This window comes from Meleagris gallopavo, chromosome 1, assembly GCF_905368555.1.
Source record: "Meleagris gallopavo chromosome 1, MGAL_WU_HG_1.1, whole genome shotgun sequence".
NCBI classification, from domain to species: Eukaryota; Metazoa; Chordata; class Aves; order Galliformes; family Phasianidae; genus Meleagris; species Meleagris gallopavo.
Window position 1 is genome coordinate 64,081,848 of NC_139404.1, and position 16,681 is coordinate 64,098,528.

At 37.9% G+C, this 16,681-nt stretch overlaps 1 protein-coding gene across 1 annotated transcript in view; it reads left to right on the forward strand.

Annotated features, from left to right (window-relative positions):
• LOC146545363 (E3 ubiquitin-protein ligase Topors-like) overlaps window positions 1-16,681 on the forward strand; it is a 62,328-nt gene that overhangs the window by 809 nt on the left and 44,838 nt on the right. Inside the window, exon 2 of the mRNA XM_085231185.1 lies at window positions 15,668-15,738. The gene's annotated coding sequence lies outside the window, so the exon portion shown is untranslated. The remainder of the gene's footprint in view (window positions 1-15,667; window positions 15,739-16,681) is intronic.

Here is a 16,681-nt window from a genome sequence, read left to right on the forward strand (position 1 = left end):
CAATGAATGTCAGGTCCCATGCTCTTGTAAATCACAATGACGCATGTTGAGGCATATATAATTATTTATGGTTGTGTTTTTTGATGATGGTATTGCTTTGGCTTTTCAACTTTAAGAAATGAGAATGAAGGCTACCAGAATGTTGTCCTCTTGCTACTTTAGAAAGTATTTGTAGCTTTCAAAATAAATGACTATTTTTTTCTTTTTTTTTTTAAGGAGGGAGACAGATGCAATCTTAAGCAAAGTACAAAAAGTTCCCAAAGGATACTGAACATGAACAAAAACATTTCCAGCATTCTTATAATAATGCTGTGTTTACTTTGTCAATTAATGATTCATTACCCAAAACAACTTGTGCATTACAAATGACTCTGTACTGTATTTATGAAGCTGCAAACTGTTAAAGGCAAAGATGTTTTCACTTTTCTTGCTATTATTTGTTTTTCTGAACACCAGAAAAGGAAGTTGTAGAGAGTATAGTTGTAGTGTACAGTATACTTATTTACTTAGTTTTCTAGTGCCTTGGCTCTTGACAAAGTTTCTTGCCCTGTAAAGTTTATCATCTTAGGAACTATCAGATCAAAATTACCAGTATTTTCCTTTACAAAGTGCTAGTAAGAATGCAGGCAAGTCATTTGCTCTGGATGTACCCATGGTCCGTAATGCTCAGCATGGAATTGGTCATCTGAGTTCAGTGTATCAGACAGAGGCTAAGATGTGACTACTACTCCTGTTTCTTTGGTTCTAGAGATCCCTAACCCTGTCTCTGCTGCTGCCATGGGTGAGCAGGTCTTTCTGATGGGTCTGAGCAAGGAGACCTGGGCCATGAATAATATCCGTTTCTCTTTCAAGCTTTCAAGAAGGCATCTTGCCCAATTACGTGCCAAGAATAAAAAGATAATGTGATCCATTTATTACTGTGTGCTTAGAAACTAAAGATACAAAGGCAATTGGTTTCCAAGACCCATTATAAGTCGGTCATATAATTATTACAAGACAGGAAAGAGACTGGACCAAATGCTTATTTGGTGTAAATCAGTCCAACTTGTCACTGACTTTAATGGAATGTGTTGATTTATATCTGTTGAGAATCTGACCTATCTCATACAGAGATGGAAAATGTAATGCAGTTAGCTTTAGTGGGAGTTGTACTCCCTGTCCAAGGCACAGTGTAATCACATGTATAATATAACTGAGTTCCTGCAGCTGTGGGAGATCCATCTCAGATTTCCTCACATTGCTGCTCTATAATTTTAATAGAAGAAATTTTCAATCACAGAGCGTTTTTTATTTCATTTTATTTTATTACCATTAAGACATCTGATCTTGGTTAAACATATAGTTGTAACATTATTTGACTTTTTGTAGAATTAATTATACTCCTTATACCCCTGATGACTTCCACATCAATAAATTACACTACAAATGCACATAGGTGAAAGCTGGAATCTTCTAACATTAGTCTAAAATATCAGGTTTAATGGCTTTATTTTGCACATAGTGGTTATAGAATTTGATCAAAGCCCAAAACAGAGATGGTCTCTCATCTTCAAAAGGCTATTCTAAACAGGCATTGCTATTGCTGGTGCCTAAAGGTTCAAGTTTTTATTTGCTATTTTATCTTCAGGACAGCTTGTTTGGCATTCAGGCTCAATTCCACAGAGTGATTTATTCAAAAAGCTTTGCATGTCCACCTCTTCCAAAAGACTAAAAGTTGCATAGACTCTCAAAGATGCAGAAGAACTTCTTTATGGTAAGGATGATGGAGCACTGGAACAGGTTACCCAGAGAGGTTGTGGAGTCTCCTTCTATGGAGGTACTCAAGACCCACCTGGATGCGTACCTATGTGACCTATTGTAGGTAACCCACTTTAGCAGAGGGATTGGACTCAATGATTACTTGAGGTCCTTTCCAATCCCTTTGATTCTGTGACTCCATCTCTAATATCCAAAAGGCGAGTCAGGTCTTCTGGATGAAATGTAGAACAGCCAGTGCAGGTAAGAAAGATGGAGGGCAGCAAGTATTTCACATCTAAAGAGGAGAGGTAGATGCTGTGATTTTAACCCAGCAAGCAGCTAAACACGGCATAGCCTTTTGTTCTCTCCCCCATAACAATGGAGAGAGAGCTATTAGAAAAGATAGAGCTCGTTAGGTTTACTAAGACATAAAAGGAAGAGAGAAATAACGGTTATGATATTATGTATGTATACAGAAGAAGTGATACACAAAGTAACTGCTCAACACCTGCCTACTGATGCCCAGCAATTTCCCAAGCAGCAGCAGTTGCTTCTGGCCAACTCTCCTCAGTTTTATAGTTGTGGGTTTTTTGGTTTTTTTTTTTTTCATATGATATCATATAGTATGGGATATCCCTTTGATCAGGCTAGGTCAACTGCCCTACTTCTGTTCTCTCCCAGCATCTTGTCTGCCTGGAACTCCCTTGCTGGAAGGATAGCTGAAAAATTGAAACCCCCTTGGCTCTGTACAGCACTGCTCAGAAACTAGAACGTCAGTGTGTCATCAACATTGTTTTTCTCCCAAAGCCAAAACATAGTGTCCTACTAGACACTGAAGAAAATCAACTCTTTCTAGGATTAAGCCAGGATAGTAGGACTTAAACATTTTGTTCAGGGTCACTAGACTATGCATTTATCCACCTGGGATTCATGTAATGTGGCTTACATATGAGTTGTGAGAGGAAAGGGCATTGGATTCCCTTTTGAAGTTAAGATTGCTGTAAGAATAAGCTTGCCATTTCCTTGCTATGAAACGCTTGTTAAGTAATGGTGTCACTAGCATAGAGTCAAAGCAGTGACAATAGTTGTGTCCACAAATAATCAACTTTTTTTTCAGAATTATATTTTGTTCTTGGTTTTTATCAGCTTTTTATGGACATTATATATCTTTTACGTGGCTAGCTAACTAGGGTGATATAAATCTTGAAGCTGTGAGAACCCAAAAGATCCTTGTAAGCAATTATGCAATAACTATACTAAAATAAAACAAACCGGGGCCAAAGTCTAGACATTTGCCTTTCAGTTATGTGATTCTTATCTCTGTTGTTCTCTTTCTACATGGAGATTGTAAAGCCTCACTGTAGAAGTACTGGTTAAACGCACTACAGTTTAAACTGGTATCATTTTTCCTCACCGAGTTCACTAAGAATGTAAAGCTTTATTTCCTACATTATTTTCTTTGACCCTTCTGTATATTTCACTAGTATCTTCTCATAGCTCCAAAGAACCCAGGATTGGATCCAGTATCTTTTAGGAAATACTTAGTTATCAAATGCTATCATCTTAGTAAATGATAGATTTTCAGCTGTACTATGAAAACAGAACAATGATACTGTTTTGCTGTTTAGGATGCAAGTGAAATTTCAGGGTAGTACAGGCAACTCTATTTTCTCCTGTTGATGCCACATCATCCTTTGGTAGGGACTGCTCACAAGATTTCCAGTGACTTCCAGACCTTTCACCAGTGTTCAGCTTCTGTTATCTTTCCAGAAAGGACATATGAAGATTTGGATGGAGGACATGATACACAAAATTTAGAGCTGCTTCTGAAGTGCTTCTTCTGAGTATTCTGGGTGTCTTTGTTGCTAGTAACCTTTTTTTTTCTTTGAACTCTTCCCACAGAATATGACTCAGTGACTTGAATTAAAGGCTCTGCCTGAATTAAGACACAATTTGATTAAGTAAAGCACACCTACAACTACAGAAAACACTGCTTGAGATGTGGTCTTAACTAAAGTTAGGAGTATGCTGTGGCCCTAGAACACGTTCAATTTACTTCTGTTAGCAGTCCCACAGAAGCCACTGGGTGTCCTCATATGAGTGAGGATAGTAGAATTTCGATTCTTTGTCAGATTTTATAGCTTTAAAGGGATACACTGTGAACGACTTTGAATGTTGTAGATGAGTGTCTATGCTCAGAGCGTATAGTGGAGAAAAACTCAAACATTTTGGAGAAAATAAAATCAAGAAGCTAGAAACAGTCATATGAGGTTGGTACTGATTGTAAGTCTGATGGGATCCAGTTGTCTATTTTTCCTAAATATTTCTGCTAGTTTTCACGGTCTTTTGACTTAAGAGGAACACTTGTGGAAGATTAATTTTCTGACAATGGGAACTAGGCAACTTCAGAATACGGCTGATCTACTTGCTCCTTAATATCAGACAAATAGAATAGTGGAAGAGCCCAATGCTCATATCTTTCTTTCCCAATTCCAGTTGCCTTAGGATTTTAGGTAATAAGTTAAAGAGGTACTAATAATAAAGGTTAAAGACATTAATGTCATGGTACTGTAACCACATACTTTGATAACTTTCTTGTTTATTTTATTTTGAAAGTGTGTTTATGAGGTACACTATTTTTATTTAATGGTTCCTCCATTTAAAAGCTTTGGGTAACATTTAATTTTCAGTATTGACTGCAAATTTTTTCCTACCGAATAAGTATTTATGTTTTTAGTACTTGAGGTAGTTTTTTTTAAAGCTACTGCAGCTTTGTCTACTTGAGCTGCAAACTCAAAAGGAGTTTTTTTTAAAGGAGGATTGGGAAACAATTTTTAAAAGCAAATATTTTTATATGTAATAAGGTAAGAGAATGGCAGAATTTCTCAGAACATGTTTGCTTAGAGAGGAATAATTAATAGGTGATGGGTAAAGTTAAACAATATTTTGAGGCAAAAGGAAATGCATAAAACATGATAGAGACATTAACTGTTTACATGTAAAATGAGACACTGTGTTTCTCATGAGTTCTTATGAACTGACAAGTTCAGTAAAAGCATATTTTCACTCTTTCTAAAAATTTGATTGTTACGAGGACAGAAGAACGTTGAACGTCTAGAGCAAAATGCTGTATGTTTTTGTACAGTTGTGTTCAGTTTTCTACTTTATCAGTTCCCTCTGACCATGACTACTTGTCACAAGCAGGTAGCCAAGGCTTGTGAATAAATGACTTGCTGTCATCTCAGACATGTTGTTTTGAGGTTGTTTTCTACCTTATCTCTGCATCAAAGTCTTACAGTCCTGTTTCTCTCTCCAGTCTCCAGTACCGTTGCTTTTCCTCATTATTGTTTCTTGAACTGCTTGAGATATTTGACAGAAAATCACATTCTACCAACACAATTTATAAGAATCTCAGAGGGAAAAAGATAGACGTACTGACTTTATCAGTTGAAATTTTTGAGTTGTGTAGTGAAAATGCTATTTCTTCTTGAGTGATTCTTTTTTCATGCTTTAATTTAGGTGAGAATTGAGGTTATCATCTTCTTCTTCTCCCATAATATTTCTCTTACCGTTGTGTCTCCTTCCTTGAAATCACTCAACTACTGTGTTTATAAGAACAATTAATCTCCCATAAGGCTTTTCTTCTGGATTTTGTGAAAAATACAATTATAGTTTATGGGATTACTCTGATAAAATTATGAGAATGTGCCTTATTACAAGAGAGGCATGGTTCAGCTTCTCTTATAAGCTAATTCAAAGTGTTAGAGACAGGGATTTTTATTCAGTGAAGTTTGAATGTGAGCTGAGTTCTCTCTCGTATCCACTTAGGTGCATGAGTAAAGAAGAAAAATTGAATGCCAGCCCAAACATTCAAAGCACCTTTTGATACAACCTCAAGAGAGACAAATAATATTTGAAGCTTTTAACTATTGTAATTTAATAACCCACGACTGCTAAGATTGGCACTTGACAGCTTGCATCCACACTGATTCTGGCGGATGAGGGACTTGGCAGGTTAAACATTAAAAATTTTTCTTTGAAGTCCACAGTGTCAGTGCTATGCTTGGATACAAAATTTGTTTTAAATTTCATACCTGCCCTCCAGAATCTGGCCTTGTTAGCGTCTGAGGCTTTGGATTCAGGCTTACTGCTAGCGAGTGTATGCTCTACCTTTATGAACCCCAAACCGTCCTGCAATCAAGTAACTTTGGCTGTTCTGTACTCTAACATCTTCCTCATCCTAGTCCTGGTCTTAAAAGCGGAGAAGTAGCATGTATTTCAGACTCACTAGAAAATAACTTTTGACATATGATAGTTAAAGTTCAAGATCACCCTATCTCATCCCACTGTATATTTATATCCCTTTTGAATTCCAGCACATTTTGTTTTGACATTTTTCTCAAGAGTTACCAGGACAAATATGAGTAGTTTTAATCTACTCCAAAACTCTGATGCAAAATAAAAGACACCAAAGATTTAAATGATATAAACAGCTATGCAGTGAGTGCTTAACCCTATAATGACAGTAGAGCTCAGGGACTTAGTTTTAAAATGAAGCTTTCCTCTTCCGTATCTGTTTAATCCATGAACTCAATCTGTGAAGCATAAAGTCTTAAATGTACAAGATTCCCTTTTAAGGTGTTATTTTAGGACTTAAGAGGCCTTTGACAAAGGATTTGGGGCCATTTGTGCTAGGCTACTCTCATGTGGAAGCTCTGCTAGCAGAGCAAGTGCATTTGTGGAACAGTCCCTTCCCTCTCCTCCCTATGGCAGACTCTGCTGAGGATCCCACCTCACTCAGCTCTAATAAGACTTAAAACTGAAATCTGTTGCTTTCTGTTTAGACTGGGGAAGCCAGCAGATATCTTCTCCCCAAACTTCTTCATAAGTGAAAACAAAAATTTTCTCCATGCTATTGTCCAGTGCTCTTGACCTTCCTCTTCCATGGTGTCAGCGCAGATTAGATCAAAAATATATATATTCTTAACATCTTTTTTGCTTAGCTGTTCTATTCCCCCCAAGTTGAATCAGGGAAGAGGAAATGACTAAATAGCATTTCTCTTGCCAGTACTTAGGGCATGCCCGCAGCCCTATTTCTTTGGGACACAGGCTGTGCTGGGGAAAGCAGCTGTCTCTTCACATTCATTCATTCAAACTCATCTAAGCTTACTTTGCAATAGGGTAAATGGTAAAATAACATGATTACTTAATCTTTTGGGGGCAGTCCACCTATGTTTTCATCTGTTTTTCAATGAACCTGTAAAAAAACTATCTCAGAAAGGAAAATCACAAGGCTACCAGGATCTGCAGGAAATGATCAGTGTCTCAAAGTTTGCTGAATGGACAGTTAGGAATGGCTTTTGCTAGCATCTGATACTAGGGTGTTTTTGTTCAACTTCTCCATCAACTACCTGCATGGTGTGTCGTTGTCTCAGCAACTTCTTGGGTAACACCACATGAAAGAGAGGCATAATACAAATTGGAAGGGAAGAATGCTGCTGTTCAGAAGGGTCTAGATGAGTTGGAATTATGGGCCCGCACAGAACACCTGAAACTCAACAAACAAAAATGCTGCGTGTTGAATAGTAAGAACACATGCAACAGCACAGGCTAGAAACTGGCTGGAAAACACCCTTGCTGGGTGTTCACTTGGACACAAATATGAAACTCTTTTATAGTGGGTCTGGTCAAGCACTGGAACAGGCTGCCCAGGGAGGCTGCCGAATCTTCATCTTTGGAGATATTCAAAACCTGACTCCAAACAAACAAACTACTACTCTACTACAAAATACTCTAGTTGGCCCTGTTTTAAGCTGAAACAGATGATGCCTGGAGACCCCAGAATCCACTATTCTGTGATTTTGCGTCAGCAAGGAATCACTGCTGCAATGAAAACTAACTGAGCTGCATTTGTGAGATCTAACCCAGCAAGTCAGAGGTATGTGATTACACCACTCTGCTTAGATCTAGTGGCACAGCCTCTAAGGCATCATATTCAGCTTAGGGATCCTCAAGTGTTAAACTAATATGATTGCTTTCTTTTTTTTGCAAATCTTGCAGTTAGAAGGATTTGTGTGTGTGTGTGTGTGTGTGTGTGTGTGTATAGCTGTTTTTTAAAGATGCTTGGATCTGCTGTCATGTTTGTTGGTCAAGTTGTGCTTCATGCACAACTTTGTTCACTTATTTCTGTCTTCTGGTGTTACTGTTGTATACTCCATGAGAATTTGCAGCCAAACTAAAATTAAAAGGCCAATGATTTGTCAGTATTATGCTTTTTTCCCCTGTTTCTACAGAAATGGAGGATAAATTATCATTCTAAATTGAAAAATCCCTTCCTTTTAGGACAGATTACAGAAGGGAGAACTCTTCCAGAAGTCCTTGTTGTTGTTTCTAATTTCTATTTGAGTAAATGGGGGCTTCAGTCAAAGTAATGTTCATGTTATCCTAGGCATTAGCTTAATACTTTGAAGTAGTTATTATCAAGTTCATTTATTTTTAAAAAAGACAGTGAAAATGGATGAAGGGGAAGAAATTTTTATCCACTCTTTTACAGGGAACTTGAACTTTGCTTTAGCCAAGATTGCTAAAAAATGAAAATTTTAGTGAATTAAAGGAACAACAGTCACAGTTATAGATGTAGCAGATATAGTTCTAGAGGTGAAGTGGATAACTATAAAATGTGCTGTCCAGAATATTATCTAGATCAAAATCACATGATGTAAAAGCACCATCCTTTCCATCTTCTCTACCATTCATTGTTAATACAAGCGAGGGATTTCCGTGCTACTTTTGTAGCGACTAAGAATGATTTCTTGTCTTTGTGTCTTCTCTTAGTTCAGTGATTTACCAACAAGGTCACCCCTCTTTCTTATTGACAAACAAACAAACAAATAAATAAATAAATTAGGGTGAGTTCTTCATATGCTTTTAATAAAGTAGCAGTTGGTACATATACTAAACAGAAGTGATAATTGAACTAAAATAATAATTAAAAAATAGATGTATCTTTGTTAACATCTTCCTTATGATATGAAAAGATACTGCCTGATTTTGTTCAATGTTTTTATGAAAATGATCAGAAAGCATTTTTAAGAAAAAAATGCAGTTAAGAACGTCAATTAAGCTCTTATTCACTTTCTCTGCCTGATTGATTTTAACCATATCTCCATATATTAACTGCCCGCTTAATTGCTATCTCCAAAGCTGAATATTGAATCTGATTTCAGTTAAGAGAGGCTACCTTCCACAGAACACCCATGTTCAAAACATATAACAGATATTGTTTTGTTTCAAAACAAATTCATTATTCATATTTCAATTTGATTATAGGTCTTTATAATTTATTCTAATTCTGTTCCGATGGTTTCAATGGGGTGCTCTTCATTGCTATCTCTGACCCACTTCCAATAGTGCATTAAGCTATGTGATTAACATCTGTCACATATTGTTTGTTCTCTCATCTTCTCCCTAGGGATATAAGTGTGTGCAGTGAAGTGTCCTGTTAATTTGTTATTTTAAATATGCATGTTGCTATGTATTTATTAGTGAAGAAAAAGCCAGGGAAATGGGTTTTACATAAAATAAGCTGTCTTCTAATGCATTTTTTCCTCATCCCTTATGTAAAATAATATTGTGAGTAAAATTAATGTAGAGATTTCATTTTATGAGAGTGATGTAATATCATGTTCTTTTACAAGTTCTGTCTGTGTTCTGTTTTACTACATTAGTTCTCACAGAAATGCATATCTACTCACCAATGAATTATCCTGAATCCAATATACCTTTTGGATCGTATGTTATAATTTATCTGCAGTAGCAATACTGAGGATACCATGAGCACTTATATATGTGGAACTGTCTGACAGTATTTCAAACCCTAGAAAGGTTAGGAATGCAAGTGAAAAACAGGCCTCTGTTATGAAGCGATGGGCAAAGTTCAGCAGCAATTTCAATTTTTATCTTACTTTTTCTCATCTGGTAGTTTCTGAAGTTGTTCCTCTGTGCTTTGTCTTTGCTTTCCTTACTTATTTTCTGTCTGGTTGATTTCTAGTCAGCTTCGCCTATACAAAAAGCTAGGAGTTATAAGTTATTAGATTTAAAAATGTAAAAGGTTGATTTTGTTTTTATTGGGCTGTTTCAGACTGAAGTGTTAGAAACAGCTGGAAGGCTAATCAGTAACTTTCTGAGAAATATTAATTAATGAAAAATCCAGTGGTCTGGAATGTTTTCAGAAATAGAGGCTCATTCCTTGTCAGATTTCTGTATCTGTGGCATGTTTGCTTTGTTATCCAAAGATGGCTTTCTAAATGGAAAAGTTTGAAAGAGAATGCTCAATAATAGAAAATGAGAATATTATAAATGTGAACTCTGGCTTTTTTAAGCTGAGTGGCTGAACTTTAGTTAACCTTAATAGGGCCAAGGTTTCATTCTAAAGATGTTTGTTAATGTTTTTTAAGCCAGAGTATAAGTGTAAAGCAATATTATTAAGTCAAGTGTAAAGCAGTATTGTTATCAGTGATTTTAAAGTGGAGCATGATAATAATTACAATGTATTTTATGAAACTGAAAATTTTTTCTCTTTTTGCACTGTCACCAGACTTCTGAAGTGGGTCTGATTTTCTCTGTCACGTTGTCAACTCTTTGAAGCAATGGTGATTGTAAATGTTGCACATCAGATGTGAGTGCTGCTCTTCCTCAATCTTCATTGCATGGCCATGGCCATGGCCATGGACAGATGTAATTTTTCATCTTGTTCAGTTTTTCTTTCACATATCCCACAAACTATAAAAATATCAATTACTTGGAGAGTAAGTTAACTTTACAGTTCCTTTGTGTTTCATTTCCCAGTCTAAATAAGCCCTCTGACTCACTGTTGAGGGCAAGGACAAGCTAACAAGGACAGCTAAGATTATAACAAGACAGGAGAGACTATCTGTCCCCGAAAATCAATTGCATTATTTACCAAGCTAGGCTGAGATGCTGTCATTCATTAAGCTCCTGTAGTAAGGTAAGTTTGATTGACTGTATCCTAAGGGAGAGTGACAAAAGATTGAGCCATTCTGTCAGAAATAAAGACAAAACTGAGAAAAACTTTCAAGATTAAAAAGAAAAATCACCTCCTGATGCTAAACAGAAAGCCTGTCAAAACTTCAAGATCATATCTGAATTAATTATAGAATCACAGGATAGCCTGGGTTGAAAATGACCACAGTGATCATCGAGTTTCAACCCCCTGCTATGTGCAGGGTCACCAACCACCAGACCAGGCTGCCCAGAGCCACATCCAGCCTGGCATTGAATGCCTCCAGGGATGGGGCATCCACAACCTCCTTGGGCAACCTGTTCCACTGTGTCACCACCCTCTCTGTGAAAAACTTCCTCCTAATATCTAACCTAAACCTCCCATCTTAGTTTAAAACCATTTTCCCTTGTCCTATCACCACCTACCCTCGTAAACAGCTGTTCCTTCCTGTTCATATGCTCCCTTCAAGTATTGGAAGGCCACAATGAGATCTCCTTGGAGCCTTCTTTTCTCCAAGCTAACCAAGCCCAGTTCCCTCAACCTTTCTTCATAGGAGAGGTGGTCCAGCCCTCTGATAATCTACTGCCCCTCCTCTGGACCCGCTCCACGAGCTCCATGTCCTTCTTGTACTAGAGGCCCCAGGCCTGGATGCTGTACTCCAGATGGGGCCTGAGTAGAGGGGGACAATCACCTCCCTCTCCCTGCTGGCCAGGATATAGTTATATACTGCTGACTCATGTCAGCTTCTTGTCCACCAGGACCCCCAAGTCCTTCTCCGCAGGGCTGCTCTCAAGGAAATCTTCCCCAATTTGGGGGAATCCCTAACCCTAATCTCAATACCTGGGATTGCCCTGGCCCAAACATAACACCTTGCACTTGGCCTTATTGAACCTCATTACGTTCACTTTTCCAGCCAGTCTAGGTCCCTTTGGATGGCTTCCCTTCTCTCCAGTGTATTGACTGCACCACTCAGCTTGGTGTCATGTGCAAACTTGCTGAGGGTGCACTTGATTCCATTGACTATGTCTCTGATAAAGATGTTGAAGAGCACTGGTCCCAAGACCAACCGATGTGAGGACACCAGACACCACTCATGACCGGCCTCCACTCTGACCCAGAACCATTGATCACAACACTTCGGCTGCAACCTACCAACCAGTTCTTTAATCCATCAAACAGTCCATCTTTCAAATCTCTACCTCTCCAAATTAGAGAGAAGGAAGTGGTGAGGGACCACATCAAAGACTTTGCAGAAGTCCAGGTAGATGACATTCATTGCCCTTCCTCTGTCCACCGATGCCATCACTGCATCATAGGGGGCCACCAGATGAGTCAGGCAAGTTTTACCATTGGTGAAGCCATGCTGGCTGTCTTGAATCACCTCTTGTCTCATATGTGCCTTAACATAACTTCTAGGAGGATCTGCTCCATGATCTTCCCAGGCACAGCGGTCTCTTCCATAATCTCTCTTCCATACCAGACATTGAGAGAAGTGACCAGAAACAAAGATCTATTTTGTGCCATTGGCTCTCTTCACTGTGTGCCTAAGACTTAACCACATGTTCTGAATCTTCTCATACTCTCTAAGGGGGGAACATGTTAGGCAAAGAGTCTTTCACTTGCAGGAACCTAATACCACAAACACCTGGGATACCCCCCAAAAATCATGAGTGCTGGACCTTCAGCATTTGTGCTAGGTTCTTAAACATAGGAATTTTGTGACTGCATATAATACAGAGCACAAGTTACTGAAGATGTCATTGCTTCCTATTGAACATTATCATAGGGGTAATTTCCTACATTGCTAATTATGCCTACTGTCAAATTAGAATTTGTCAGTGTTGATTATAATTGTTTGTGTTTTTCTGCACTTAGAAATTCTTAATTTTGTGTTGTTTAAATTGTAGTTCTGGAGAAGCAGTTTAAAAGGATTCTTCATAGTGAAGAACTGGCAGCTGTAATTGTATAATGAATTAATTGAAGCAGGTTAGGCAATTAAGGAATTCTATTTATAGCCAGGGCACATTTCTTCTTATTTGTTTCCTTATGTACAAGAGAAAGAAAAACGCAGTCTGTGCTCTCACAGAAAATGAGTGGTTTGCATAAAGATAAGTTCAAAAGGCAGTGTTGAGATCTACATCAGACACAGGTCAGAATTCAAGTTTGGTGCAAAAGTCAGCTTCAGGACTCAGCTTCTGATTAATGAGAGTCAAAGGATTTGACAAACTTCTTGATGAGAATTCATATCAAAATGGTAATGCTGTCCCTCATTTTCTTGGGACAGTCCTCACCTGTAGCAATATGGATCAGCTGCTGCTTTGTGAAAGTTTGAACTCTGATCTCCGTCTTGGGAAAGTGACAAACTGTTCCACAAAGATTTTGGCTGTAGCTGAAACTCACTGGAAGAGGTGCCTCTACAATGTTTGCATAGGATCCAGGGCCAAAACCATGAATGTGGTTTATGATTCAGTGACTGGAGTCTGAATAATGTGGAGGAATTTGTATTTGGATTTCTGGTTTTGCCCTGTTAAAATGGCTTTCTTAGTTTCATTTCTTATGTGTGGATAGGGTGTCTGAGCAGTATAAGTTACAGTGAATAAATGAATGAATAAATAAATAAATAAATAAATAGCCCAGCCTAGAGCAAAGAATGTACTATTTTTTTATTTTTATTTTTTGTCCCAGGACCGCTACCTACTTCTTGGCCCCTGTTTCATTGTTGTAGGAAGATAGGGTCCATGTTTCATGGGTGGAGAGAATAATATCACTAATGCAGAAAAGCTTGAGAAATTGTTATTAAAGTGTTAAGGTAATACATGGCAAACAGATGAAATAAAGTTTTAGCTGCTCTAAAACTAGCAGCAGGAATTAGTTCTCGTGAGATGTACTTTAATCTACCATTGCCATTTTTTTTTGCCAGATGAAGATGAATGTGAATGAATCACAGAATCACAGAATCACAGAACTGTAGGGGTTGGAAGGGACCTCTAGAGATCATCGAGACCAACCCCCCTGCCAAAGCAGGTTCCCTACACCAGGTCGCACAGGTAGGCGTCCAGGCGAGACTTGAATATCTCCAGAGAAGGAGACTCCACAACCTCCCTGGGCAGCCTGTTCCAGTGCTCCGTCACCCTCACTGTAAAGAAGTTCTTACGCACATTCATGTGAAACTTGAAAAATGAAAATATGAAACTTGAAAAATGAAAATATCCTTGTTATATGTCAAACCCAATTTCTTTTAATTATGGTTCTAAATGATGCTAAGGGTCTTCGCTTGGATTGCTCTTGATATTGGAGAATATACTTCCTTGCTGAGTCATTTCTAGGTGTTGGTGTTTTCATTTAAAGGTAAAAATAACTTGTCCTGTTGTGGCAGCAAATTCTTTGTTTCATAGTGAAAAAGAAGTTGTTTTGATTTTGGAAGACTTTTTAAGAACTGAGATTCTGATAAGGCTTGGAAATTGTTCATTTCTAACTCAATTTTCCTTTAGTAATAAATTAGCATTAGTTATCATAGGCTTATTTAAGTTCTTCAGTTTTTTAAGTTAAGCATGGTAAGCATTATATTTAATTGTCAGCATTTCAGATAAGATCTGTTTTTATCTTCTTCCTGTTTCCAAAATGGTGTGAAAATAATCCCTCCTATTCCTCTGAAAACTCTAATATTAATAACAACAACAGTAGTAGTAATATTATGGTAGTATTTCAGGACCAATCAAGGGAAGTTCTGCAGTGGTGTCTTCTGTCCTAAATATCTTATTGCTAGAGAGAATGGGAGGCAATCTGGCAAGTTATTTCCTCAATGTAATCTCCCATTTTGCCAAACTTTCATGAAGCAGACTTGAATTTTGGCTTTAGACCTTCATCTACCAAGTGGCTTTGGTTTCTAGCCTGTGTGGCCTTGTGTCACCAATTTCTACACCCGCTGAGTTTCTGGTCTTTTTTTGGTGAGGTGCCACAAACCCAGGGTCATTAACATTTGACACAAAGTAGCATTTTGCTCTTCTGGAAATACTTATTTTCTTTTTTCTTTTTCTTTCTTTCTTTTCTTCTTCTTTTTCTTTTCTTTCTTTTTTTTCTTTTTCTTTTTTTTTTCCCCAGAGCAATTAATTATTTTTATTCTTTTCCACTCCAGAAGAATACACATGAAATAGAATTACTGTTGTTCCTGCGAGAAGCCCAGCTATCTTGCAGACTTGATTAAGGAGTCAAAGGCTGGGGAAGATATCACTGAGCATAAGAGAGCACCATTGGCCTGCACTCTGGATGGGCTTCCTGGGGAGGCAGCATTATGCCCCCCAAGAGATTCTGTACTCTGATTTACAGAGATCTCATCTGGAATTTCCCACCCCTTACAGCCATCAAATTATAACAGGAAGACTCTCTATTCCTGTGATTTCTGTCACATTAATGCTAAGACAGGCTCATTTGCTGTTGCCTGCATGCACTCAACACCGGGTTTCCAGGTTATGCAAGGTGTGAATGAGCTCTAGAAATAGGAAGCCATTCCTTGACTATACCTGGTAGATTTTCTGAGGCTAGATCAACTCTGGAGGTTCCAGTCCCTCACACTTATACAATTTTACAAAGGGCCATTGATGGTGTCTCTGAACCAAATCCAAATAAAGAACTCAGATGTTTCTCCAATTACTACAACAACTTTGTTTTGTAGAAGTCACTAATCATTAAAATGTCTTATTGCCTGTTGGCAGGGGAGATCCTTAGAGAGGGATTTGCATGCATATAAAGACCTTCAAGTATATCAGGCAACTGCAGTCCAGATCTGCACTCATCCATTACAATGAATAGAGGATGTTGCTATTAGTTATGCATCTTATTGAAGTTGTGATACCATTCTCAGCCATTTGTATAGAGATGGATTTGAAGCACCTTTTCCTTCCTATTCAGGAATGATGACATCAACTGAACAAAATGCCAACTGATTAAGGGCTTGTGACTTTTAAGGATTTATTTCAAAGGTAAGCCAATGATTCAATCATACTGCTGTATATGCAGTGATAGAGTTGCTTGTATGCAGTAATTGAATGCTACACAAAGTGCTTATGATCAAACATTTTTTTGAGCCAGAAAAATATATTATAAATGCCAATGTGTAGTGATGACTGCCATTGCATATGCCAGATTGTGCTTTTCCACCTGCAGCTGAATTTTCAGTGCTGGAATTCCTCCCGTGCCTTTTCAAGCCAACCATGTCATGGAAATGTCTGCCAAGGATCTATCTAGATCTTGGCATGAGTCCTTGGCTGGGTGGGGAGGAAGAGGTTGGCCAACAGAGTAATTGGAGTTGAAATAGTTTTAAACTCAGCAATGTGATTTCTCATTATGAAGAAAAGTTTCTTCTTGTAGATATGTTGGAATATTCTTGTTCCTACAGGAAATCAACATCTTATTTGGGTTTTTAGCTATATTATTTGGAGCAAATTCAGATTGCATTGAAAACATTGACAAGAAGCTGCATAGATGATCTGAAATCACTATCACTATAGTCACAATTGAATGTGTCAGTCACCAATAACCATAGAGTTTCCGTAGGATAAATTTAAGGTTCAAATTCCTGGTCTCTTCTTCTGAAAGAAGAGAGTTTCATGTCCTATACAAAATAGCATGAACTGATTTTTATTCTCAACATGAACATTCATTTAAACAGTCTCTGCTGGCTTTTTGCAGATCGCAGTTACTGAATGCATTTTATTTGACATCAGAACTGCCTGCAGTTATAGTGAGTTCAAGGACTTTCCCAAAACCAACCTGATTTGAACTGTTATGATGTAACTGCCTATCTTTTTCAGGGAAACAGTCAGGACAAATGGATCACTCAGAGGTGAATCATAGAATCATTTGGTTTGGAAAAGATCTTTAAGATTATCAAGTCCAAACATCCACATAATGCATCAAGTCCTG